Genomic DNA, 27968 nt, shown 5'->3' with positions numbered 1-27968 from the left:
AATCGCACACAGATGACAGGACGCGCGCGCTCTTCGCCCTTCCCGCTTCCCGCTCGCAGCAAATCTCGCTTCCGTATGATACGTATGGCAGGGTATGTTTCGAAATAACGCATTTATCGAAGAAGACCGCGATCACGCATTGCCTTTCGGATTCGAGACGCGATCGCCGATGCCGCGTTGTGCCTCGCGGTAAGTTGAACGTTGTCGAGGGTTGCTCGTTGCTCGCTTCCGAGTTCCTCGCATTCCTCACTCGTGACGTCACGCGCAAATATCGCCGGTGTCGCGTCGCTTGAGCTTTTTTTGCCGTCGAGATCCTATCGCCCCTCCCCCGCGCCCGTGTAAATACACATCGAAACAGGTGGAAAAGTGGTCGTGCATCGCGCGGTTGTATTCAGAATTCAGATCGCGTGCGGAGTAGTACGTAGTACGTTGCGTTTACATAACTCGGGCGATCCTTCGATCGTTCCATTGGCTTTCTCGACGGACGGTGCTCGCGGTTCGTACATCGTTCGCTCGTTAAAGGCGCATCGCGCGTAAACTGCGAATAAACGTCGGGAGTGAATCTGATTTCTCCGATCGATTCGTATCCGCGTGTTTTTAGTGAATAAACTACAAGTGCATCGCGGGAATTATATACGGAAGGGGTTGCGCCGAATCAGAAAGCGGTGAGTAGATAAATGTTGCTACGAAGTTATAAACCATTTTTGTGATATGTAAAGAGATGTATACACACGTACTTTCTATTGGCAAAATATGAATATTTTTGAAAGTTCGGAATTATATGTATTAAAATGTTATGCGATAGGAGACTATATTTATGGGTATCTTTTCAGCTGGATCTGCAATCAGTTGGGCAGTCAGATGTCAGATCATTCGGAGCCGGAGCAGGAGGGATGATAACGACGATGAGGAGGTTGGTAAGTACCTCTTTAACTTTATCTTTCCAATCCGGAGCTACTAGAATCCGCACCAAGTCTCTTTAGTCTTTCGCGATTGAGAGCACAGAGTCAAACAAAGTTATCATGCTTATTTTTCGACGAAACAGCAGATGTTTCAAAAGCATTCAAGGCCGCAATTTTGCAATTAAACAGCTGTATATCCGAGAATATTGATCGAGTTTTTATCAGATCTTTAAGCGAATAAATCGCGTGCCGGGGGAATATATCGACTTGAATAGAAAAGGATCAAAAAAGGACGCTGTGCGTAATATATAGTTTCACGATTGATTAAAAATAAAATATCCCATGTCTCGTGATTACATTATATATTGATTATCGCTCTGCTTGCATTTAAGTATAGATAGAAAGAAATATTATCTTGAAAATTATTTTGAATTTTTTGAACTCTTAAGCGCAGCTTTGCACATATGTAAGCGACTGCTTCGTGTATTCTCCCTTATAAAATTTGAACTGAAAACGCGCGGCTTTGTTCATCTGTCAAGGGCCTTCTCTGGCCCTTCTGGCTCTTCTTTCCTTTCTGGATGAGAAGGTGCAGAAGGGAAAAAATGCTCAGAATGTTGCGAAAAATTGCTCATTAAAAATTAAAATCTGCATTTTTAATAAAAAAGATATGCAAGAGGTAATTTATAAAAAAAAATACGTTCCCGATTTCGCATCGTATTCTTGTTGTAAACCAAAAACGGAGTTCTTTCTCTAATAATCGTAAGCTGTACGAAATAACGCGAGGCACTAAGAGTTTACGATCATCAGACTCGAAGGGGTTAAAGAATTTAGAGCGCACAACGATGCGTTTTCTCGGTTCTCTTGGCGCGCGCAACGGGCACCGGGATTCTGCCCTATTTTATGCACATAATAAACGGAATACGAGCCACGCGCACACACGGGGAGTATGCGTCTTTATGCGGGATATCCCTGCATGGACCAGTCAAATATAGATTCTATTTTTGCATGGCCCGACATAATAGTGGGTCAAGACGAGTCGCGTGGATAGAAGGAGATTCCTCCCATTGTACCGAACAGAGGATGGTAGGATGCGGAAAAAGGGGAGGGCGGAGAATGACAGGGCAGAAGTCCAATATTCGAAATTTATAACCCCTCGTAACTCAGTCGGTTTCTGCATCTAATACCAACTGCCTTTGCCATAGCCACTGCTCGCGCTAAGTTCCCTCAGTGTGCGAGCTCTTCAAAATAATTTTCCCGCCACGTCACTTTATTATTGTCATTTCTTTTCGTTTTCATATACAGCGAACCGGTCGAGTTTTTTATTTGTTTCGCGCGTTTCATACTCGCGATTCTTTAAATATTTAAATTTACTTGAATTTTATTGTCAATAGTTAATCAATTTAATTTACACGACGGGATCAGTAAAATACTTTGTAGTAACGTTTATGTTCTTATTTTTAATAACATCTGAATTATGTTTTTTTTCTGGTCGATAGAATTTAATAATTATGCGTAATTTTTGCCGCTAATATATTTTTATTTTTTCTTTGTAAATCTCAGATATAATTAACATTAATTTAACGTAACGCCATATTAGTAGAAACTTTATACCAAAGTATTTAATTGTTTCTCCTAGTGGAAATTTAACGGAATAGTCAAAGACTGTCTGTAGATCAGCTTTGTTCCGTCGGAACATCGCTGGGAAAGCACCGCGTCGGCAAAGGTACCGCGTATCGATTTCGAATTTGTGTATATAAGCGGCGCATCGATCCCTCCTTTTTCCCAGCCCGCGAGGTATTATACACCAATAAATTCGCGTAATCGCATATCTCAGGGCAATCGCGTAGTCGGAGAGGCGCTCTTGGAGAAAAATATAACTCCGTCGGGGATTCCCCGAGGCTCTATACATTCGCCTTCTTTCGCGCTTCCGCCTTCGAGGCCGCGGCTTCCGCACTTTCCCACGTTTTCACCCCGCTCCTCTGCCGTATTTTAATGGCCAGTCGTAAAGCACAGGAAAATTAAAAATTCATATTGGCGAGAATTTAAGAGTCGCCCGCGCATTTACGCTTTTTGCTCCGCTGCGTGCGTATTTGCAATAAACATAAAAATATCGGTAGAGTTGTAGGCGATAAATGTACTATAGAATAAACGAGAATAGAACCCCTAAATTATTTAATATTATTTAGTCGGTTATTCGTTTGTTCGAATTTTACTTGATGTACTGAAAAGTATTATTATTACTATTTTAATTATCAACAGTAAACCGTGCGCTGATAAAAAGTCTGTGCATTTATACCGTAACATTCAGCTATTATGCGGTATAATAATTTTTATTTTAATAACATATCACAATATACGATGAAATTTTTAGTAACAACTTTTTAGTAATAACCATTATAATTTTAATCGACGGCGCATTTGTGCGCGAATATATATTTAGGAAAATAACGATCAAATGGTATACTATTTAATCGTTATTTTCCTAAATCAAAAAATGCAGTAAATTTTATACAGATAAATCGAGAACCAGAGATTTAATAAAATTATTTTTTAAATGAAACTTAACACAAGAAAAATATCGTTTAAATAATTTTCTTTAATTACTCTTTAATAAATTAAAACTTATTAATAGTTTTTGTATACTAAAATTTATTTTCGATCTATTCCATCTTTCACTGTAATACAATTTCGAGACTATTTCTTTACAAAAATTAACATTAATATTAATTTTCTCTATTTCCCTCGGCAATTTTTTTCCAGTCGATTTAACAGTAAAGAAATAAGAGAACTTTTCGCCACGTGATTAACGGAAATATATCTCTTTCCCCCTTTTCTCTTTACGATATACCCGTTTCATCCGTTTTTTCCGCGCCATAGCCAGCATCGCGCAAACCGGAAATATTATACCGGAAGGCTGATCCGGTGCGAGAAGAAATGTACGCCAAGTCTCAGTGTAGCCACAGAGATGTTTCTCGCGCGGCTTTCATGCTTTTCATGTTTCTGTCCCAACCATCCTGCGCCATCCACCTCGCTTTTCCTTCCGTGCCTTTAAACCTTCAGTTTCGGTATATTCTGTGCCGGATGACGTTCTTCACGCAGCGCATGCCATTTTGTTAAGGGAATTAAAACGGCAAACACCTGCGGCGAAATGAATCTGCAAACGTAAGCGAAAGTAATTCGCGAACAATTGTAGAAAACCGCTTTTGTCATTTTTTGAGAAAAAATAGTGAGAAGTAATTAGAACCTCGTGGAAAATCCTTTTTATGAAGGCATGTTTGCTGACGATGCGCGAACTGTCAGCTTAATTGCAATAGGATTATAACTTGTGATTTACTTTTTTTTAACTTTCTCAACTTTTGTACACGTGTTTATTATTTATGAGATTTATATACTGGATAAAAGATGTTTAAATATTTAAATATTTTTAAATATAAATTTTAAGAATTTTTTTTCATTTATTTTTTTAGAAATCTTTGAACAGAGAGGGATAAAAATTAACTATTATAAAGATAATATAAAAATAAAAAGCTGAAGAATACTGGAGAAGCTTGCATATTTTTCTAAGGTAGGTATATTGCGAGTTCTACGGTTCGGAACTTCGGTCAGGGAGTTTGTTATCGTTGGTGCTTAATTATCGGCGGGGACTAAACCGACTTTGGTCCTCACAACCCTGCACGTCCCTACCGCGAAATCCGGGATTTTGTGCGTCCGTACCGCAGCAATAACAATAATATCCCTTTGGCTGTTACGTGAAATCCCTTGCTGCAACTGTGACGTATCTGGCAAACGCCAGCCTTGCGTGCTGTTATTGTTGGTACTTAAGACTTATCGTGAAACGGGTGTCTGGAGGAGGATCATCCTGCATCCTCTCCATCATTAAACGGAGGAATAATCAATACATTGTTCTGATGAATAATTTCGACGTAAAAACATATGAAAACTTGAATATTTATCTCTCATTAGGTAATAATATATAAAATATAAATATATAACACATATGATATATAAAATAAACGTTTCTCTCTTTCCGTTTTCTTTAATATTTGTTTGCACGATGCAAAACCTTAGAGATTCTTTTTCTTTGAGATATTACATTTGGTATTAACTTCTCTAAACTTTTCTATTTTTAAAATTTCCAAAATTTATTGATCGTTATCCAAAGATTTCGATATATAATTGCTGATAGATGAGATCTTTATAGATATCGTAGAATAGGTTCTATTGTCATCTCAATAAAGCAATGATATAGTTTTTGCAAGTTCTACTTTGTAAAATCTTTTGACACTTACTTTAATTATGAAAAAATAAAAATTTTTCATTACAGTATTTATTATTTATCAAGAAAATTTTTTAATTTACTTAATTTGTTTGGACGTTAGTTGCTCTTACACGTAATATATAGTTGCATGTTTATTGCATTATGTATTATTGTATTATTGCCTTCTATTAAATAGCGAATTTAATGGTCTTTAGTATTGTTAAGACAATACTTGTTTACGCAAAAGAGGATTAAATTCCATTTAGAAGCAAATGACGTATGAATACATAATGATGTATTAGCACATAAATCTGACAATTCTTCACTCGTTCATTAATAGAAGTGCCATTATTATCAACGATATGGCATTCAACGCGGGTAATGCAGTCAGAAGCCCTAAGCTATTATTATCGGTTGCTTGCTCCTAACCATTTTCATTGACAGCTGATGAAAAGCGCGAGATCGCATTTAAATTTAGATTTAGACGACGACGGAATAATATGAAATCGATGCAACTGGTATAAAATTTTCGCGTTACACGAATGCGCAACCTGCTTTTCACAGACGGTAGAAAATGAATAATAGATGATCGTTGGAATTCTATGCAGCGTGAACGGCACATTAGTCGAGAAAATACATCCGGTACTTTAGCATTATATGCCGATCAATAGTTCGAGTATAACGAAATTTTTGTTGGAAAAACAGCGAAGCTAAATTTCAATTACAATATTAGAATTAGATTAAAAACTTCAAAATAAGTATTTTGTAAGATATCTAAATATGTAAATAACGTAGGTACAATTTTTTAAATATGCTTTCACAATTTTTTATGTCCCACAATATTTGTACAATTCTTTAATAGCGAATATTAGTATTCGGAAGATTATAGAGTTATAAAAACTGTATTATCTGTCATTGATTTTGTAATTCAGATTTTATTTTTTAGTTTCTCATGTATTTTAATTATTAGATATATCATGGCAATCAGCTGATATTGTCAGATTGATGATTAATAGCAAATTCTAATTTTTACGTGCTAACTGTTATATTACACAATTTTTTCTTTAAATAACAATTTATATGCACAATTAGTTGTTTTATTTAGAATTATTTTACGCATCACAGATAATCAATGATGGATAATTACATTTACATATATATATGTATATACACACATATGTATGTATGTATACATTTATATGTATATATGTGGATGGAAAAAATTTGACTCATGACACAGTTATTCAAATGTAATCGTAGTAGAACCGAAGGTTATAATTACGCAATTGATGATAAATTATAAATCCGATTATAACTGGAATTAACGTCAGTTTTTGTATGCGAAAATCGGTCCCGTGTGCTTTTTCACAGGCAGCGACCGGCAGGTTATGACGCCAATATAGACATACAACAGTAGCCAGCAGTTTTTAAGCTATCAGAGCGTTATGTCGTTTTGCGGTTATTTTATGGCCCATGTATCTCGACGCACGTGCGCATCTACAAAAATACATAGCGTGTCAGCGGTCGTTTTGGTGCATACAGCTTGCCTCTATCACCAAACCGTCCCTAATTTAGTCCCCGTTCATCAACAAAACAGAGTAAATTTCTGTGTTCGTTTGTTACCCTTTGCGTTACCCTAAACTAGTGTTTCCCAATATGAACAAGGAACTCTTTGGAATTTACTGAAAACTACACGAAACAACTATTGCTGCAGTTTTTATTTATAATAAAAATTTTTTACGAAAAGTTTATATATCTTGAATTTATTTATATTGAATGATCAACAATAGAGAGTAGTATTTATATTAATTTAGATGAACTTTTTCCTGATTTGGGAAACACTGCTCTAAATGAGAGGTCTCTCAAGAAACGCTTAGGAAGTTGTACTTATTTTGAGGAGACGCATTTGAAGAATCGCTCCAGGGTTAATTTTATCTGGTAAGATGTTTGGACAGCGAGAGGATCAGGTTTTGAGAGAAAAGACGGCGTTTGGGCGTTAAGCACTTCCCATAAAACCAGTCAGAGGATTGACGATGGGGGTTCCTGTTTTTCTAGGAACAGAGAATATTCTTTTTTCTGGGTGAAATTGTTTCGGACGCGTCGATTTATATTGATGATATCAACGAAAACCAATAATGGATAGTTAGCTTTATTTTTCCGAAAAGTCAATATACTAAAGATAATTTGATATATCAGTCGTGATATCAATAATAACGCGCTTTGTGAATTTTACAATATATATTATATATTGTAAATACACAAATTAAGAACATTTGAGATGTGCGGTATAAAAAAAGAACCTTGTATAATACCTCCCATTGTATAATAATTCCCATTTAAAATGTAATATAGTGTATATAAATCAATACATATATATATATATATTATGCAAATATATATTGATTTATATCACACTATATTACATTTTAAATGGGAATTATTATACAATGGGAGGTATATACAAGGTTCTTTTTTTTATACCGCACATCTCAAATGTTCTTAATTTATGTGTTTACGAGCTGATGTTTGTGAAATTATCTTACATTAAACATCAATATTTTATTCTTAATCTTGAAAACATTTGAAATATGAGAAGAGCCTTTACAGCAAGTTGTAACATTGTATAAATATGTGTAACGTTATATTATAGCATTAATGTCATATTAATTTAATATGTATAATATATTTACATATATGTAAATATATGACATTAATTCATATCGTCTGGTATCTGTGGAATATATTGAATACAGAATATCTCTCTTAGTTAGCATAAATATCATATATGTCTTGATCGCCTTTACACATATGCATAAAAGAAAATGTAACAGGGCATAGTCATTATAATATTTAAAAAAGAGTAATAATATTTAAAGAATGTATTGTAATAAAAAAGGAATTATAAAACTAGTGTAACGACCGAATCCCCGAAATGCCAAACATTTATTTATATGTGCAGAATAGCATGCAATATTTTGCAATATTACAAATATTTAATTATTTTTAGTATTATTATCGCACTTAACGACGTTTGTTGGAATGAATCCAAAATTACAATTCCCATAGTCGTCTTTGCCAGCGGTATTCGGTATTCCGTTTAACGAGCGACACGATATTTTCCGACGCTCGCCGATAATAAATGAGTTCGCGATAAAGAACTGCTCTCATTCGACGAGGAACGTTTCCTAAATAGTATTTCCATCCCGTTGGCCAATACATTGGCAGAAATATAAGTGCATTTTGCATCGGAGCGCACACGCGAGAGAGGGAGAGAGAATCTTCCGCGCGATTTGCATGCGAGCTACGTGCCGGCGATACGTCCGATAGATAGCTCACGTACTTCTCCGAGAGGCGGTCGATTAACTTGGAAATTACGAAAAAATGCAAAGAGTAAAAAAAAGGGATGGCCGTGTCGCCTTGTTGTCGTTTCGTCCGAAATCACCTGGAGGATCCGAGCACGGGGTGTGGAGAAACAGAAAAGCAGCATAAGCGCGGTGCGTAAGCCGTCATTATAAAGCCATTTAACGTGCACCGGCCGGCGTAAAAGTGCCCACGTCAAATGGTATCTCCAGTATTCATGAGACGTTAGTTAATGTATTCAGATTATTTAAATAAGACAGCAGAGCGCGCCAGAGCGCGACGTTCCGTGTTGCAGTTCTTAAAACCGCTGATGACCGCCTTTTAATCAGTGATCGAGTTTTGGGAAAGAAGACATAATTTACTTTAATGCCGAATATGATACAAACACTATTTTTTAGAAATGTCTCAATGCAAAGGACCAATTAGAGAAGTAATCTCTTATAATCGAGTATTTTCGCAAATAGAGATTCCAATTAATTATTATAATAATTGTATCTATTATTCTTATACATTACTACTATTCGTTAGCATGTTTACCAATTTCCGCTATTAGTTTAGAAAAGTTTCGTGATAGAAATTTGCGAATTATTATTACGAATAATTATTCTATCTAGATTATTTAAGAGAAATATGTATGCGTGCAGCTGTCATAAACCACTATGTTGAATAGCATAAAGGGTTAAAGACCCCCCCGCCCTTTACTCTTCTCTTTTCGAAGTGACTATTAGAAGAACGCTTATCCCGCGGCGTCGCAAGCGTCGAGCCGCGTGCTTCTCTTGGCTCTATATTTAACAGCGCGCTTTAATTTCGCATTCGAGACCGCCGGCTAACTGTAATTATAAACTTTACGCCGGTACCGAGTCCTCGACCGCAGCCTTCCGCCATGAACTAGACCCTATCTCTCTGAAGTACCACCGGGTAGATCTCTAAGCATCTTACGTTTGTATTAGATCGATGCATATGAGTTGTCGGCCGTACACTAATGAGATACACATAATTTCACGTTAATTGAACATATTTAATGGAAATAATTTTACTTATATTATTTAAATTTTAACATCAGAAAAATCAATATCTTTTTTTATTTCAATAATATTCAAAAGTATTAAAAACTAAAATTATCAAAATTTAATAAAATATTTTTGAACCATTATGTTTTATTTTGATACGTAATGGATGCTAATATATGATCAATACGATTATTTTCAATATTGAATTGATATATTACAGTTTCTTCCCGTAATATATAATCTGTTACATATAAAATTATAAAATCTAAAATCTTAAAGCATTATTAATCGAATTTCTTAATTATTTTACTTAAGTTGCTAATGTCTGTTAAGTCCTATAATTTTACAGATGTAATTTACTGATTGTGAGATATAAAATATGAGAACATTTTAAAAGTGTGGTTTTGTAAGAAATAAATTATTTTAATATAATATCTACTAATAAATTTTGAAATACATTTTATTTTATATAAGAATGTTATATGTATAAATTTCAAGTTCTCGGAACATATAATGTTTTTTTTTTCTTAATTTTATATCACATTAGATATATTAGCTTAATATTTCTCGAAACTGTGGCAAAGTCAACTGTAAGTCGCAGTACACTCGTTAGATATACATCTTATGTTTCTAGCAGAATTGCACTATAGATTATACTTAGACTATCACAAATTTACGCATGATCTGTCTACATACGTTGATGTTTACACAGAGATTTTTTTCTCACATAGCTAACAAAGACTATACGTAAACTACGTAAATTGTGAGAAAAAATAATACATACAATTTTTTCAATTTTTGCTATCTTGTATGGTATACATTTTATTCATCATATCGATCGGGTTGTTTCATACATATATATTTACAGCCGCATTTTTCTTTATACCGCTGCTATATGTTCTTCTATATTTCATCCTTGTATTCTTTAGTAAACAGAAACATTTATTTATGTTCGACATTTTGTCGACGGAACGTTAAATGTCAAAGATTTAAGATACGATCAATCGTAAATTTCCCAACGGACCGGAGACGAGAGGACAACTAAAGTGGACAGAGCACTCCGCGAGTATCGATAGTCCGTTACCTCGAATATCGATGCACTCAGAGTTGGCCGGATACCTCGCGGATAGCCAGTCGGCGGAAATAATGATTTATGGAACGTTGTGTTTATTTTAAACTGGCCGTCGTGCCTATCGGTATGCAGTAGTCGAACAATATTCAATGTCGATCGAACAAGACATGAAGCGTCCGCGCAGAGTGAAACGGATGAATCGCTCTTGGCGAGAGCGATTTGTCAACGTCTCAGCTAAACTGCTACATAATACGAGCTACACGAAGGCTTTATCTCGCATTTCCTCTCGCGCCCATCGACTTTGCGTTTTTTCGCGCTTCGTGATCCTACAACATCTCGAGAACTAAGTGTCTCTGTCTGCTTAGGATGTAATTAATGGACGACAGCTCGTAGTTTTGCGCGGTAGGAGAGCTCGCGTTTTCCATCGTCTTCTATTACATCAGGTTATATTTATTACAGCATGCTTCTGCAACTGCAATCGCTAATGCGGATGCTTGGTAGCATCAATCTTGATGTGACACAAATATTAATTTTCTTACTTTAATCATTTTCTCTTAAAGGACAGATAGTTACTGATTAGTCGAGGTTCTTACAGGGAATTATTGTACGGTAATTTTTTAATTGTATACAGATTTATTAAAATATAAAGTACATAAAACACAAGATTACTTTACAACATAAAAGAAATGAATGAATTAAGTTCTGAAAGCTATCTTATCTAATCATTCGATAGTAGCATTGATATATTATTTTATATATAATTATTACATAACAAGACAGGATGACTGCAATTACCGTAAAAATATATCGTTTAACGTATCTTATCGCGTAAACCTATCGGCCGTTCTCAACAAACTTCTTGTTTAACCGCACATATTAATAATTAACGCGGCACTTGGCATAAACGTCCCAGTCTGCGGCGCGCAAATTACAGGCGAGGATGCAGAAGCTATACAATTATTATCAAAGTTGGTAACGAGTTCGCGGTGACAAAACGCATTGTCAGAAACATCGTCGCGACCCGCGCACGTTTTTCACCGAAACGAACTTCATTTAATTACGAGTAAAGTAGTTTTTGTTGCGTGAAGTAAGAGAAAAAGAGATGGAGAAGCAGAGGAAGAGAGAGAGAGAGAGAAAGAGAGCGAGATTCGCTCTTTGGCGCCTGTCTCCACGCGAGAAAACCGAGAATTTTGCCGTTTAATTATCCTGGGTTCTGGTGCGTTCAAAGGACGCATTCTCCCTTGCCGTAGCACGTCCCGAATTGCAGCGCGCATTTAGTCGCTTCTAGACGACAGTGGCGCTGAATTTATCGCTTGATTTGAAATGCACTCGCCGCACTCGCACGCCCCAACGTCCATTCACGAGTCCAGTACACGCGTGCAACAGTGAATATTACACGCGTGCGAACACGAGCGCGATACGTTAGGCCGAATGAATTCCTAACGTTGCTGCGGGCTTGAATTCGTTCAATGTGAGCACACAGCCACGTACAGTTTAGTTAGCCCGGCATGGAAATGGTCACTTACAGCGTAGAAATACGTTGGACCGTGATAAAGGGACTCGAACCGTATATGTGCTCATTTCGCGCTCCCTGCTTAGATTAAACAGCGAATTGAACTTTATATTAAAAAGACAATCTTTTTTGTACTGAAAAGAATTCTTTCATAAACTTCCATATGTTTTTAGACATTTTAGGAATAGTTTGAAAATTCTTAACCCTTAAAACGAATTGTTGTTTTTCGCCAACATAAATCGAACTCATGGTTTTCTCATGCTTTATTAAATAAAGTAAAAATGTGCTAAAAAAATTCACGCAAGTTCATTGAAGTGTTAATTAAATGCTTAAATAATTTATTTCCCCATTTATTTCAGAAATGCTATAGTTTATGTTATAGCGTTTCAGAAATAAAAGCGCGCTTTTATCAATGAAAGAGAATTGAGAATGAGCCTAAGTATTTTGAGGTGTTCTCATCACTAACTTTTTTCTCACAAAGGAGCCGCCTACAAACTTGTGCAGGTTGTTTTCGAGAAATCTTAATACGGTAGGGTACGAAAGACTCATGTGTTCGTTTATAGGGTTAAATATAAATTCGCTAACTATATATTGAAAAAATTTAATATGAGAGACGATACTTTCTTTAAAATATAGTAAATTAATTTTCTCTGGGAATAAAAACTTACACTTTTATAGTTTGAAATATAATAATGAATTATATTATTAATTAATATTAATATATTTCGATTCTAATGTCAACCAAATTTTTTTTTTAACGTAAACGCTCGTCACGTTACAAGCTTGGAGAGGAATATATTTTAATTTTTTGTTTAAAAGTGTGTTCTCAATTATACGGATTCAGGACTGCGCGCGAGTCCCAATGTTTCAAGTAACTACAATCGTTATCGTCCTTTGTCTCATCGGTGAGGCCTGTGCTCGAAGTTTCTTGGCCATTTGCGTGTGTAATCCTAAATGTTGTTTACGTAACGATTATTTCGGTACGCAAAACTTGCAGCAGTCCGGCTCGAAACTTTGCTACATTGAATTAGACGGCAGCGTTCAGATTCGCGATTAGTGCAGATGGCAGCGGCAAGCGTGAAACTTCACGTAGTCGGGATCCCCATGTTGTAGCCATGTTCCGTTACGATGCGGCTTTTCGGGTTTCGACAGCTTATAAATTGGGATAATGGCATACTCTACGCGGCTGTCTGTGATAATACACGGTGAAGGCTTCTGCTTATCCATCTAGATAGCCTACTGAAAATTTAATTGTAATACACACCGTTAATCGAGAGCATTTGATAACACTCAAGATTATCTACTTTTGTCTACTTTTGATAAAGGAGATAGAAGGATTGTTGTTTAAGTAACGCAAAGGAAGTGTCTAAAAAATTAGTTCTTTTAGACATATCCTAATTTAATCTTTAACGACGTCTTTTAAACTATTATATTGGATTATGACTCAGAAATTTATAACAGTTTTAAATAATTTACATAATATTAGCGTTAGGAAGGCCAAGTCTCAGAAAATATATTAAGCAGAGAATAGCCATAAATACTTTATTAAGAAAGTTTCGAGTCGTATAAATGCATTTCAAAGTATAATTAGTCTAAGTAGAAAACAGCCACGTGTTTCAGACACGCGATAGTTCATATTATGATCTATAATTCCTTTTGTCAAAGTTTCATTATTTTTCATCCGCGAAAGGATCGTTCCTACGTCCGAAGAAGAAAGTCATTTATTATTTCCGCGGCAGTTGTATGGGTGGAAGTACCTATTCATATCTTATTGAATCGAAGGCAGTAAGTCTAGCCCCGAGCCGGGAGAAACTTTTCGGAGCATTGTGGAAAGCTTTTAACGCAGATAGACGTTAAACGAAAATCCATGTATCAAAAAAGATGTGCTTGATTCTCAAAAGCCTATACCATTTAAAGCTGCATACCGAAAACACAAGAACGAATGCAATATTTGGTAAAAGAAAATTTATAGAGAAATATATGAGTTTTTTTAACTTTAGATGCGTGTTGTATATTTATATTCTTATTCATAAAGAAAGAAAATATTGATTATGATTTTGTAAATAAATAAATCTAACACGTGTTAATCACCATCTGTAGCTAATCAAAAGCGTGGAATCGAGTATGCGGCATTAAACGATCTATTATATAACCGTGTAACGATCTGGTAACCTTAATTGGATCGGAGTTACACCGGAGAAACGCATTATAACCATCCGTTTCTCTCTCTTTCTCCCTCTCTGTCTTTGTCTCTCTCCTCTTCTCTCCTCTTTTGCCTTACTTTCTCTCTCTCAGAAGGTCGACACCTCGGTATATACCGGTTGTTATCTGGGTAGAAACAACAAGCCACACATTTTGGTCTCCGAGTAATCAGACTAACATGAGATGCGGACCCAGCCGCTAACTAAACTCCGAACTCTAAAGTCTGCCGCAAGTTAGCCCGGTGCGGTGTCAGCGAGAGTGTAGGAGGCGAGCCCTCGGTGGCAAGAGCATACCTAAGGCCCTGCTTGTGTACCTGCCAATTGTGAGCGTGTGAGTTGAGCCAAAATGCCGTTGGATCCCATGAGGTTAACCGCGACGCTAAGATAGCATTCAGCGCGCAAACTCTCGGGCTCTTATTTTAATTACCCCGCCTTTCTGTGTTACGTGAAGGGTACGTCCGAGGAGACAGAGCGCGGTAATACGTTCTCCGCGTGGATCAAAAGCGGTACCTATTGCACGCGGTTGCGTACACCTCGTTGAAAGTGGAAACTTGATTACGAATAAGATAAAATACTTTCTCTTAAATTTCCTCGTGATTTTCAGATATGAATTTTTTATTTTAGCTTAAATTCACAAAAAATTCCAATGCACACTTCCGACAATATCGACTTTCTTTATGTAATTTTAAATTATAATTATGTAGCAAATCTCTTTTAACACGACTTAGAGCGTTAATAATGATTTTTATGGTATAATAATGACATTTAATTTCCAGAAGTTTTTGTCTTCAATGATAAACTTTCAAATATTTTATTTTCTAAACATTGTACTTTCTACTATTATTGCTTTAAATTGTGTCCAATGTTAAGTACAATCTGTGTGTGTACGATTTATACGAGACATCTAATTAGTGCTTAAAGCATCGAGGATGCAGCGATAGGATTGCCCATGGCTATTAATTAACTGTAGGGACGAAAACTTTGGTGAAGATTAATTTATCGGGTAACTTGTCGCGTTAAGAAATCCCTGGTCACCAATGAATCGCAGATAATCACTGCGGGATTTAGAGCCATCGCGCTTCACCTCGGAAGCTGCTGGGCGATCTTTATTGACACATTCGTGGTAATCCCTCTAATGACCTGTGCACAATCCTCTTTCATCCGTGAACTCGGGATATCGACTTTGAAAATCTGAAATTATTCATCTTGTGATTAGTTTTTATATTCAAAAGTACTTCAAACTTAATTTAACTTGTCTTTTTTTACACTACGATGTAATTGTTGAATTTTGTACGCGGCTAAAAATAATTTTTGATAATTGTATACAAATATTTACATAATAGAAAATATTTAGTCTTACTAAATTTCGTTGGTTGCGTATGCCAAATCTTAACTACACACATACAACAGAAATATATAAGGCTTTCTAAAACAATATTTTTTATTATAAAAGTAATAATTTTTAAATACTTGTCATTATTAATTATATGTGAGTAACTGTATATTAGATCTTATCTTTATTGATATCTGCTATTAGATATTTGTCCAATAATTACATATTATTTCATTTATCACTCACCGATACAACAGTTATTAATTATAGTAATTTATAATAATTGATAGTTTGTTATATACATGCTCTACGAAATAATTAATGAACGAAGAATGTGATAATTCTTATTTCGCGGCTATTACATATAAATCGCTATACATAGCATTATCACGGTCAATTCGTTTACTATACATCTCGGTACAGTAATAGGTTGAAGCTGACTGCGTACAATGTAACAGATACTGCAAACCGCAGATGCACGTCGCGCTAATATGACTGTCATTTGAGGGATACGCGCGAACGCTGCTCTCGACAATCCCACAAAGCGTCCCGCTGACATGACGCGTTCGTTGCCGTTCATTATTTATGCATACTGTGTAACGGCCGGTATAAATATTTCCATTTTGGCAAGGATCGCCAAACGTCGGTATTTTTTCACAATTTAACCGACGCGTGAAGGATATATCGTCGCATCGCCAGAAAAACTAGGCAATCATGCCCTGGGAATTACTGGCGTCCATAAATTAGACTTTAGAAGATCAATTCCCTCTTCTCTGTATAATTTACATTGATTTTCACCGTTCTTTGTCAAGAGGCAAAGAAGATGGAAATCTTGAAAAGCTTTCCTTGTGATATTAAACCCTTAATTGCGGCATACTGAACTGTTCTTTGAAATTATTGACTAAGAAACTAGATAACGCATAACAATTACATGAATTTATATCATATATTTATTATTTTTATATATATCGGGCTAAATCAATAATCAACAACAAATTAATAGATTGCATCTTAAAATTTTATTTGCTACAGTCGCAAAGAATTGAATCCTATAGGATTATACTTATAGGTACTTATAGGTATACCTAAGTGGTATACGCATGTCATTTGACGCACAATTAAAACTCACACTCAATTATCGATTCAAATATTTCCGGTAATACATTTTCCTCGTGTTTGCTCTCTTAACAACACCTCTTGTGGTGAATAGATCCCAACACCAGGTGAGAATCGATAGGTCGATCGCGTGCCGCCAATATAAAGGGTGTCACGGCTCGGCAATTAATTATCCCGTCGCTTTCGTCCGTAAATTCTTTTCTACGCGTATTATCGTCATTTGAACGAAACCGGCCGTACATATTCCTGTAATTGCGCCTCTCTCCGAGCGTTCTTTCTCATCGGCAATTCCTCCATTCTACGTTCCGTTCGACGGTCTCTAAAACGAGGCGAAGTACGTCAGATAACGTTCGTTTTCTTGTGCGAGATGGAAAGAAAGAGGAAAAGGGGAGTCGGGAGAGGGACAAGACTGAGATGACTAACGGTCGACGGTTTGCCAGCGCATAAAAGGTACGCCGGTCGACTAATTCGACATTTTAATTTAGACAGGAGGAGTTTGTTCTGCACTACACGCTGTGCTAATCGTCGGCGCGAGACTCACAGGGAAAATTAAAGAACGTTCGCGCGAAGTGGTCAATTCAAGGGAAATGAACGAGCTTAAGGAGAGGACAGGAGGATTTAAAGATTGAGACCTTCTTTTCGATCTTGAATCGTCGCGCTGCGCGAAGTAATACCTTTGGCTGACCAATCGATTGCGAAGAGATCAAGAGATGAAACGATTACGTATTACAAAGAAATTAAGGTCTTGAAATGACAAATGCGTAATGCATTAATACACAAACTACTTGTATCCCTTAAATGAGCAGTTAAGTGACTTTTCAAATCCTTTTTGCTCTTTCTTTTTTCTCTTCCCTTTTTTTCTCTATAAAATTCAGATCTATATCTTTCTCAAACCTTGTTTCTATTTCCGAGTGCAAATGCATTATGCATAGCGCAAAGCTCTGTTGGCATATACGACATTTAGAACCGCGCAAACAATGTTCACTCTCGGGAGAGCACGTTTCGATCAGAGATCGAGAAAAGCCCCGATACACTATCGGCGCATGGAGCGCGCGGAGTAGGATTTGCACAATGGACGAGAGAGCGGTATCTTTGTTGGACCGTTCTGATTGGACTGCTAGAGTCCTGTGCTTATGTTAGTTATGCCGGTGCATTCAGCCGGCGGACAGAACTGCTTTGTTGGCACTGGCGTATCACGCTGTAACGAGACCCCCGTATCGACGGTTCTATTCTCCGGATCTCTCTGTCTCCCTTTCCTTCTCTTGCTCCTATGATCGTGAATCCGCCGTAGTTGTCGCGAACGACGCGACGGCTACCTACCGACGATTACTGTCTACCTTTGTGTCTGCGAATCTGACAGCGTTATACGTCGGGAAGTTTTCCCGATCCCTCGAGGAAGTTTATGGATAATGGAGTTAAACCTGCGATATATATACCGCCGGGCCGGGCCGCGCAACGCGCCAGAAAGAGCCGGCTTGACGTTATCTTCCTCCGTCGAGATATATAATAACAGTCATTGTGTGATATTTCAGTTCGTGATAAAACCGAAATGTCATAAAGTTTGACTATTTTGCTGCGAATATTTTTTGAGAACTACACGAATTATATTGCTCTAATGACGTAGCAGTTGACACATAGTAAACTTATTTTAAGATACGTAGAGTTGAGCATCGCCAGTTGCAAAGTAGCATCTCCAAATTTCCATTATTATCTAAATTCTAAATATTTCTTTAAAGTAAATAATCTTATCAATGAGTATTTTATAATTCTCTTAGCACTTAGTAATTCTCATTTTTAGTATAATCTCAACCTTATTTTGAGTATTAAAATTTTAAGAAAATTAATTAATTTTATACAGATCAGATTTTACTCGACACATATGGCGTATCATATTGCAAATTCAGACTCCCTAATTTCCTGCATGTATGTCTCAAACAGAATCCGTCCAGCGTCCCTTGCAGCACGAAGCTGCGTTTGAATCATTATCATGCGACTCCGAAGTCGCCAACAGAAAGCCCGCTCAACAAACGCATTCATCTTACGTGGACCATGGCAAGGGATGCGGCATCAGTTTTATTGTATCGCTGTATTTGCTTACTCGCGTCGCGTATGAATGCAAATTTGCTTCATTAAGGTATCAGGGATGCAACGTGAATCGAATAAGTTCACGTCTGTGGCACGGCGGAATGCGCCAATTAAGACAGAGCCCACCGCGCGCGAGAAATGTAAAAGAAGAACGCCGTTGACGTTTTCGTTTTACGCCCGGTGAGATTGATAACGTTGAAATACGAACACGAATCTTCGGTTTGGACATGCACTTCGATTGGTCCAATGAGATAGAGAGAGAGAGATATATATATATATTCTTGACATGGTACTTTTAGACGAAGTACAAAGATAGATATGATGAAGATGTAATTTTTTATTCGAATCATAAAATATCTTGATCGACAAAGAATTTTCAATTAATTGTTTTATAAAAATTTTGGGTACAGAAATTGTTTAATATTTAAAATATTAAGTAATTATATTTCTTAAATGTTAATGGGAAATAAAATTTTATTTTTTTATTTCAAATAAATTTAATATTTAATGGTTAATAATTCAGCTACTTGGCAAAGTAAAAATTATAAAGTTAAAACTAGTAACAATTTTTTTTAATTAAATTTTTAATAGACAATTTACTGTTTAAAAATTGATCAAATAATGTGTTTTTATTATATTTTTACATAGTTTATCTATACATTGTGTATAATGTGGAAAACATATATTCTTTCATATATTTTGTATAATTTCCTTTATTATATAAACCAAAACTATATCACAAAACTGAAAGTACGAAGAAAACTAGACAACTCATGATGACAGCAAAGAATACAATTGCGGACAGCGATGTCGGGACTTCTCGCGAGAAACGACTGTTGTCGGGAAAACGCGGCTCGCACGCGAGCCTTTTGCGTGCTTCGTGCGCTAAAATAGTGAATGAAAGTCGGTGGGAACTCACTTTGTGAGCCGGCGTGTAAATAGTTCCGCGCGCTTTCTCGCGTATGCAACAAATACGCAAAACTCATTTACGGTGCATGCAAAACGAACGTCTGGCTTCCGGCTAATGTAGAACCAGGGTACCGCGCCTGTTTCATCCGTGAAAGGGAAAAAACGGACGTATCCACATACCTACGTGTTAAGATAGCAATGTGATGTTGAAAAAAATGGTATAGTCTAAATACCCTCTAGAAACTAACACGCCCGACGCATTGCAAGCAGGTATTAGTTTTGCATTGTGGAAGTACGAGATTGGACTAAATTTTAAAGTTACGATTATATAGATATCTATGCGGAGTAGGTACCAATCATTATCCATTTTTTCATGTAATTTAAATTTTTTATTCGGACTTTTTTCTTTATATTTAATCTGTTAATAGTTCGCGATGGTTTTACACATTCATTTATATCACTGAAAAATAGTTTCAAAATTTGATTAGAGATAGTGCTTACTACCATGATGAAAACTTTTTTCCTATATTATCGATTTTCGCGTATGTCGTGATATTACGAACATAAAACTTTTAATATCAGTATGATGTTATTATGTTCCTCAATTAATTAGAATTATGAACTATACATAATCGATTGGTTCAGTCCTACAATCGCCTTAACTTGCCAAGCAGCTTGCATCGACGAATGGCATTAACTTCATTGAAGTGTAACAAGAGAGCTGTGCCAAACTGCAACAGCAACTAGACATGCACTTTCGCAAACATGTACCTACAATCTAGATAATCGCGCATAATTTAGTGCCATGCTAAGATAGTAATTATAGAATCTCCATTAAACTTACCATCAACTATCTGGAAATGCGTACGGGCGTCTTAGTTCAGATAGCGCGCCCTCGGTAAACAAACTTCCAAGTTTGATAGGGACTTCACGAACTTTGCAAAATGGAGATTCTTGAAAAAAAAAGGCGCGAGATGATGTGCTGAACTTTTGAGCTTCTTGCACAACATTATAATAAAACGACGACCCATGTTGCAAACCTATACATGCGCTATGTCTACGAACTTTTAAGCCAAGACGTCTTTTGAAGATTTACCTATCTACAACTTTAACGGACATTTACTACAAAAATTACTACTATTATTATTATTATTAATTATTGACTGATTTGGTAATTTTAATTAGATATATAATTATTAATTACACAGATTTTATTTAAATATTGATATTGTTTAAATTATTCCTCTCTTCAATATAGATTTTTCCGGTGAGTAACTCAAATAATGAATAACACATTTTGTGAATTATCTTATATTATCTACTTTCGCGAATACATTAATCTCTTTATTTCGCGTCACGGCGCACAAAGATAGAAACCACAAACCATCGCAGAATGCGATGTTCGGTGAATTGAGCTGTCTCGTAGAAATCGGATGGCGCGGGTTACGAGTAAACCGACATAAACCTGCGAGCAAATACAAACAGGCTGATTGCCCTCGAAGCTTCCCATCCATCCCTAACCAGTAATTAAACAGGGCAATCTGCACTTCCTATCCACGACAGTACCATGAGCGGTGAGAATGAGTCAAGTCCTTCGAGTGAGAACACCCTACGGAATGAAATAGGTAGAGAGGGAAGAGGAAGAGAGAGAGAGAGAGAGAGAGAGAGAGAGAGAGAGAGAGAGAGAGAGAGCACGCATATGTATGTGTCTCTCTGTGTGTGTGTATATATGTCAGAAAGAGAAGGAGAGAACCATCTGTGTATACTAAGATTATATTTGGCTTGGTCCATGCAAATTCATGAGTTACCCGACGTCCTGACATTCGGCTAGTTCGGTACGGGTAGACGCAAAGCTGTGTTGGCAACAGTTTCGATGACTTAGAACGTCGTGGATCGAAATTAAATTATAAATAGCGAATGTGAGCAGGAAGAAGGATGCGCATCTCCGTATCGGAGGATAAGCATAAATATGCATTGTGGATGTAGCTTTGTGGATGTACAATTGTTACATTTTCATAAGCTTCTGATGTTTCTACAACAAATATTTAAATAGAGACTGTTTATTATAATTTTTTAAATTGCTATGTTAAATAAAATTATTAAAAAATAAATTATGATTAACTTTGAAACAAAATTAACTTTGAAATAAGATATTTTATTTTCAAAGCGCAAGATTTGTTTTTACATTCATCTTTTTCAAGTTTAATATATGTTTATATATATTTGCATGCTAGAATTAATAATTAATTTATAATAATAAACGAATTTAGCTATTGCGAAATACTCGGAACTAATAGTCTGCCATAGTTCTTTACAAAGTTTGTTAGCGGTCAGAAATTGCATCTACCTTCCCGCAGCTTGTCCGGCGGAAACGTATACGAAATAAGTATATCGTCGGAGTACCTATAGTATGCCGGAAGAATTTCTTCTTATGCAGATCCTAATCCACCTTTGAGACACGAAGAAAACTCTCAAACAAGAAGCATCGGTAAACAGAAAGAATATCAAGTTCGCCGCGCGCGAACGCAGAGACGCGTCGTTTAAATTATTGCGCCTGTAAGACGATGATTATAGCGCAAAGCAAGTTGAAGCGGTACGATAATACTATAACGCAGTAGACTGCATACCGAATTTGCGTCTTCGTTCCTCGTTGCAGAGAAACAGAGAGAGAGGGGTGTATGTGAGAGAGAAAGAGAGAGAGGAGGGAGGAGGAAGGCGAGAGAGTGCATTATGCGCGCTCGCAATACCGAGTTAACGCGTGAGTCTTGGAAGGCAAGATATTATGTGGTAATAAGGTTGTTGAATCATTCCCGTTGAAGTCTCATTTCGTATTTAGCGTCGCTGGCTTGCAGAGCGTGAGACGCGGAAATTATTTTGCCGGGAAATAATTTTGCTCTGCTTGTAGGTGCAGAGACTCTAAATCGAGATCTGTTCTAAAATTCCGAGAATCTGAAAGAATTTAAAAACTAATCATGACACTGTAATTTATCACCTTATTTCTGAGATATAGATTAACGATATCGATCGATAAATTTCAACGTCTTTAATAAATTATAATTAAACCAATTTATCTTTTAATATTACTTATCGATTATATAAAACCTTTTTCACGATAAACCAGGTTTCCTAGAGGAAACATAGGAATGTATGTAAATTCGATGACATTATTATGTCTTGAGATATAATCCTAGAGTAATGTTTCATCAACACTGTCCTATCGTAGATATCGATTCCTTGCTTGATACCGATACTGTTTACTCCAAGAGCAAGCCTTCCATTAACAACGCGTAACATCATGACGTTTCGCGATTAGAATCAGATCCGACTTTCCATACAGAAACTTCTCTTATCGGAGGAATCTTGAATATTTTTAGATATATGGGGAGAAAAATATGTTTCTCCGTTTTGTTATATAATTCTGATACGAGACATTTATTCGCGCAAACAATTGACACAAAATAGGATGCGAAGGCTATAAGTTGCGTCAAATATTTACATTATAATGGTATACGTAACTGTGATTCATTGAGTTCGTACCATTCATTATTAATGGCCGCCGGATTCGGTCTCGGCCGGTGCTATCGCCGGCATTGTGTGTCAGTCCTTCTCGTCGTACACGATGTGCCCCTCGCATTAACATAAGCGCCGTATCTCGAGCGGTGTCAGGCGGAGACAGGAGACACCACGGCGACTTCTCCTGTTGCACTCGTCCTGTTCCAATATACCGAACCTTATAAAGCTGCTCTCACATCAGAGTTCTAGTGAGCATTTCTATTGATATTTTGAAAACTTTTTTTGAAAACTTCGGTGAAAGTACTTATCTATTTTTCGTTTACGCGATAATAGTCTCCTAGATTAGGAGACTAATTAACTAATTTTGCAAGTAATTTAAATGAATAAATAATAAAGTAGTTAGCAATTTCCATAATTATATCATCACAGATAAAATAATTTTAAATAAAAATATATTTAGAAAAGAGCAGTAAACAATTTGGAACGTTTTATAACTTAAGGGTAAATAACTTAAAATAAGATGCTAACGAATAAGAGGTATTGCTCTCACACAGTACTTCTTATATCGATTTAATTTTGTTATCCTTATGGTTTTTGTCTATATTTAAAAAAGAATTTTTAGATACATATAATTTTATAGCTCAAGTTTTTTGTGTGGAAACAAACTGATGTGAAACCAGCTTAATGAAGATCGAAAGAGGCTGCCCGTTCTCCTCGCTCTAATGATGACATCGCCGGACCCGTTCGATGCATTCTAAATGCCGACACGCCTCTAAATTAGTGTCTTCGCTTTGGAGCCTCGAATGCCGCGCGACGTCGAGGTTGTTTGACACGCAAAAAGTGCCGCGGCTTGACTCGCTTCGACTAAATATAGGAGTTCAGTGGAAACTCAGTTGTCGCGTGGTACATATCTTCGAGAGCTGTCCGCTTCATCCGCTGCCAGCTTCCTCGAAGAGGAGAAACATGAGGCTGTAAAGGCGAGGAGAAGATAGTCGCGTTCATTGAGAAGCGAGAACGGCGCGGCGGCTGCTTGTGTGCTTAATGTCGTACGCTTTCGTTCCTTTTGATGCAATTAGTCGAGCAGACACGGCACTCATGTTAAGAGCGACAGTGCATTTGCGTCACTTACGAAATTGAAGTGTCCGCAGTATATTTGGACAGCTTTTCTATATCGCGCGTAAGATTTAACTTTAAGTTGAATACATTTCGGTGCTTTTAAAATATTGATTTAAAAAGAAAACTTACATCTTATTGGATTTAGTAAATGAATACATCAATTTGAGAAATCGATAATACGCAATATTATTTTAAGTGTATCTGTTTTTAGCATTAATACTGTTGAAAGGAAATGAGTATTATTAATTAATATTCAATCGAGAAAATCGAGAACTATATCAACAGTACCATTATGTTTAATGGATTAAATGCCATTGATTGATAAAGTTATATCCTGTAATTGACACAAAGCTATTTCCAGGTCTAATTGATTATCACTAACTATAATGATACATCTCGATATCTCGGCGTTTCCTGCTGTACGCAAAATACTGGACTATTATTCCAATACTCGCGATCTTATTTGCTTATTATAAGATGCAGAACGGTATGCATCAGAACGGTGTACAAAAGCAGTATACATATAAATAGAATTATTTTAATATTATTATGAGCGTTAAGAGAAAATATGGTTTATATTTAATTCTTCTTATTTTACTAATTTAAAGATTTTGCATTAATAATATAATTGACTATTATTACATAAAATAAGAGAAAATACTAACTTTTTTATTTTTATTTTACTAACGACATTGTTAGACAAACTTGTAAGCTATTAAATATCGCAATTGCGTTATAAGCTCAATTACGTTATAATATTGAAAACGGCACACAGATCATTTTACTTCTCCGTAACTTGAATTGCGTTCCTCTCGTTATAAGATATCTTATTATAAAACATTTTATTGTAAATATTCATCTGCTAAAGAAAATGCAAGTCTGGCGTACTTATCATGCAGGAGAGCTATCCTTCTCGAGTTTACGTCGCTTTCAGTTCACGCAAACGGATTAAGAAGGTGGTCGTCGCGGATTTCAGTACAATCGCATTTCCCGACGTGTGCACGTTGCAGTCGTAACGAGTTTGCTCGTAAATGCTCCGAGTTGCTCCGACCATATCGTTCGTGAAATCGCCGCGTATAAACGGATGTATGAACGTATCAGAATATGACGAACAAAGACAATTATCTGAGGTGCTGAAACGATAGAGAAAATATTTTTTTATATATAATATATCGCGGTCACTATAAGTTATTCATATTCTGTTATCAGTTTGAGATACAAATGTCATGGTGAACGTTGCAAATATCTTGTATTAGAAATAAAAAATAAGAATAAATTTGCCAAAAATTGCATTAATGCCAAGGAGCAAACTGTTCTTAAAATCTGTAGGACATTTATAATTTATATACATTTGATCAAATGGAAGTTTGATACTTTGTACAATAACTATATAAAAAATGCGATTACTTTTATCTATACATACCGCGTATACAAAAAATTCTTGAGATTAAGATATAAAAAGTTATATAACATTACATAAAATATATAAAACCCATACGCACATATAAGTGTGACCTAATGTAGAGACATCAAACTTTTTTATCTCTTTGTAAGATATTGAAATATTTCGAGTTAATCTTGAAGTACATCTTTCGCGTGCGAGCGTCTAGATACGTAAATCGTGTCCTTCCGCCGCGATCTTGTTTGAATGGGCGCGCACGACGAATGCAAACCGTGCAGACGGTAGCGAAATGAGTTAAAACCGTCCATACGTGCGTCCCGAGAGCAGAGGATGCACTCCTTTTCACGGCGCATCCGGCTTTTGCGACGCTATTCGCGGCCGCGGCTTCCTTTGTGCGTTCCGTGAAGACGCAAATAAAATGCCGCGTAATTTATTCGCCGGTGAGCGAGCAGCCGAATGCGCGAATGCGTATCTGCGGCTTGTCCATCTAAGGAAACGCACGCGATTTTCTTTTACTGCGGTGCACTTCTTTCAAGACAGTTGCACGCATGCGGCCTTTGTTTTTTTAGCAAAGAGAAATAATCTTTATATTTAAATCTCTGAGATCTCAATCCCGCGAGAAGATATAAGATAATAAGAGGTTCGTTATAGAAAATTAGGAAGCACAATTTCAGATCCATCAATGGATATAAAAAGTGGGCAATTTATTGAAAGAAATTTACATTGTATGACAAAGTAAATCTACCTTTATAGTCAGTGCTTGAAGTTAAATTACGAGCAGATACCACGATAATATGCAGTCTTTAGAATAGACGTCCTATTAATCTCTCCCTCCTCCTCTTTATTCCGAGGTCGCGAATTCTACGATTGACATTCCGCTTTGTAATGATGCCGCCTTCTTTTTGTTACAGGTCGTTACGTTCATGGCGATCCTCCTCGGGAGGTAAGTAAGTAGGAAGTAAGACGATCGTCCACCCTCTCTTTGATCCGCAGTAATAAAAGGAGGGTAATCCTGCACGGAACTCGGCAATATAAAAAGATGTAGCTTCTTAGACATATACTTTCCGCGGGCGTACCCGGAGCAAATAGTTTCGGATGAGTTTTCCCCCGCGGAGAACTTCGCAATCCCGACGAAGGACCTGACGCGTGATGCACGCGTGACTTCTTATACTTTCCTCTTCTCGGTGACTCCGTCCTCCTTTTCTCTCTTTCTCTTTCTACCTCTCGCATCGTACAAAACGACGCCGCGATCCCGTGTCGTGTTCTTTTATCTTCCGGTCGGTGGCACTTTGAGTTCGTGCGGTTTCGCGCCCTCTTTCTCCCCACCTTCACCCACCGCCGCGGGAATTGTTGAGGAAGTTTGCTTTGACCGGATAAAATGTAATTTTCGGGTACCGTCGACCGCTTTTAGTTTGGAGCGCTTGTCAGCGAAACCAATTTCGTGTTACAAACTCTGAATGGAATTGATGCGGAGCGCAGGAAGGAGAGGAGATTTTTACATTCCTGGAGCAACACTGTGAGCTTCATTCAGCCATGCTTGCGCGCATCTTACGTCCGAAAGTTATTTGATGGAGACTATTGTAGCAATACAAATTATCGTGCTTCATAAATGAAAAAAAAATTATAATACGATAAGATTTTCTTTTTGAGAATATTAAATATTTGATAAGATAGCTTTTTTCCAGCTAGCAATCTTTTTTTTTTTTTTTTAATTTTGATTTGTCTTTTAAATGCACTCACACGTTTGCCAATTTTACCATGGTAAAATTTTAGCAAATTTGACCATGAAAAAGAGAAGACTGCACTGCATTCTGCGTAATATACTAAACATAGTAAGTATATAAATCCCAAGACTTGATGAAGCTCGGCCGTTATTATATTATCATAATACGTGTATCATAGAGTGCGCATAGCTTTCGTTATTTGCTAGCTCAAAGCTGGGGCAGTGTAAAAACTCATTTCAGCGACCACCAACAAGCGGGCACTACGTCGCGAAAAATGAATTTTCCTTGCGTTTCGCTAATGAACACAAGGGTACACCACATGATCATGTTATACATAACAGGCATTATCAAGCACGTAGCAAGCGCTCTGGTGCGTATTTTACTGATATACCCTTATATGGGAAGTTCATTATAACATAGACAAACCAGATAAATACCGTAAGCCCCCCAGGCA

General features: G+C 36.7%; 1 long non-coding RNA gene across 1 annotated transcript; it reads left to right on the top strand.

Moving 5' to 3' along the window:
* The first annotated feature begins 322 nt into the window (after nt 1-322).
* LOC139815225 (uncharacterized) lies at nt 323-27968 on the top strand. The gene is made up of 3 exons (XR_011732692.1): nt 323-665; nt 834-917; nt 26702-27968. It is a non-coding gene; the product is annotated as an uncharacterized lncRNA (long non-coding RNA).

The sequence above is a fragment of the Temnothorax longispinosus genome, chromosome 6 (genome assembly GCF_030848805.1).
Source record: "Temnothorax longispinosus isolate EJ_2023e chromosome 6, Tlon_JGU_v1, whole genome shotgun sequence".
In the NCBI taxonomy this organism is placed as follows: domain Eukaryota; kingdom Metazoa; phylum Arthropoda; class Insecta; order Hymenoptera; family Formicidae; genus Temnothorax; species Temnothorax longispinosus.
The sequence above is the reverse complement of the archived record's forward strand: the minus strand, read 5'-3'. Positions and strand labels throughout refer to the sequence as shown.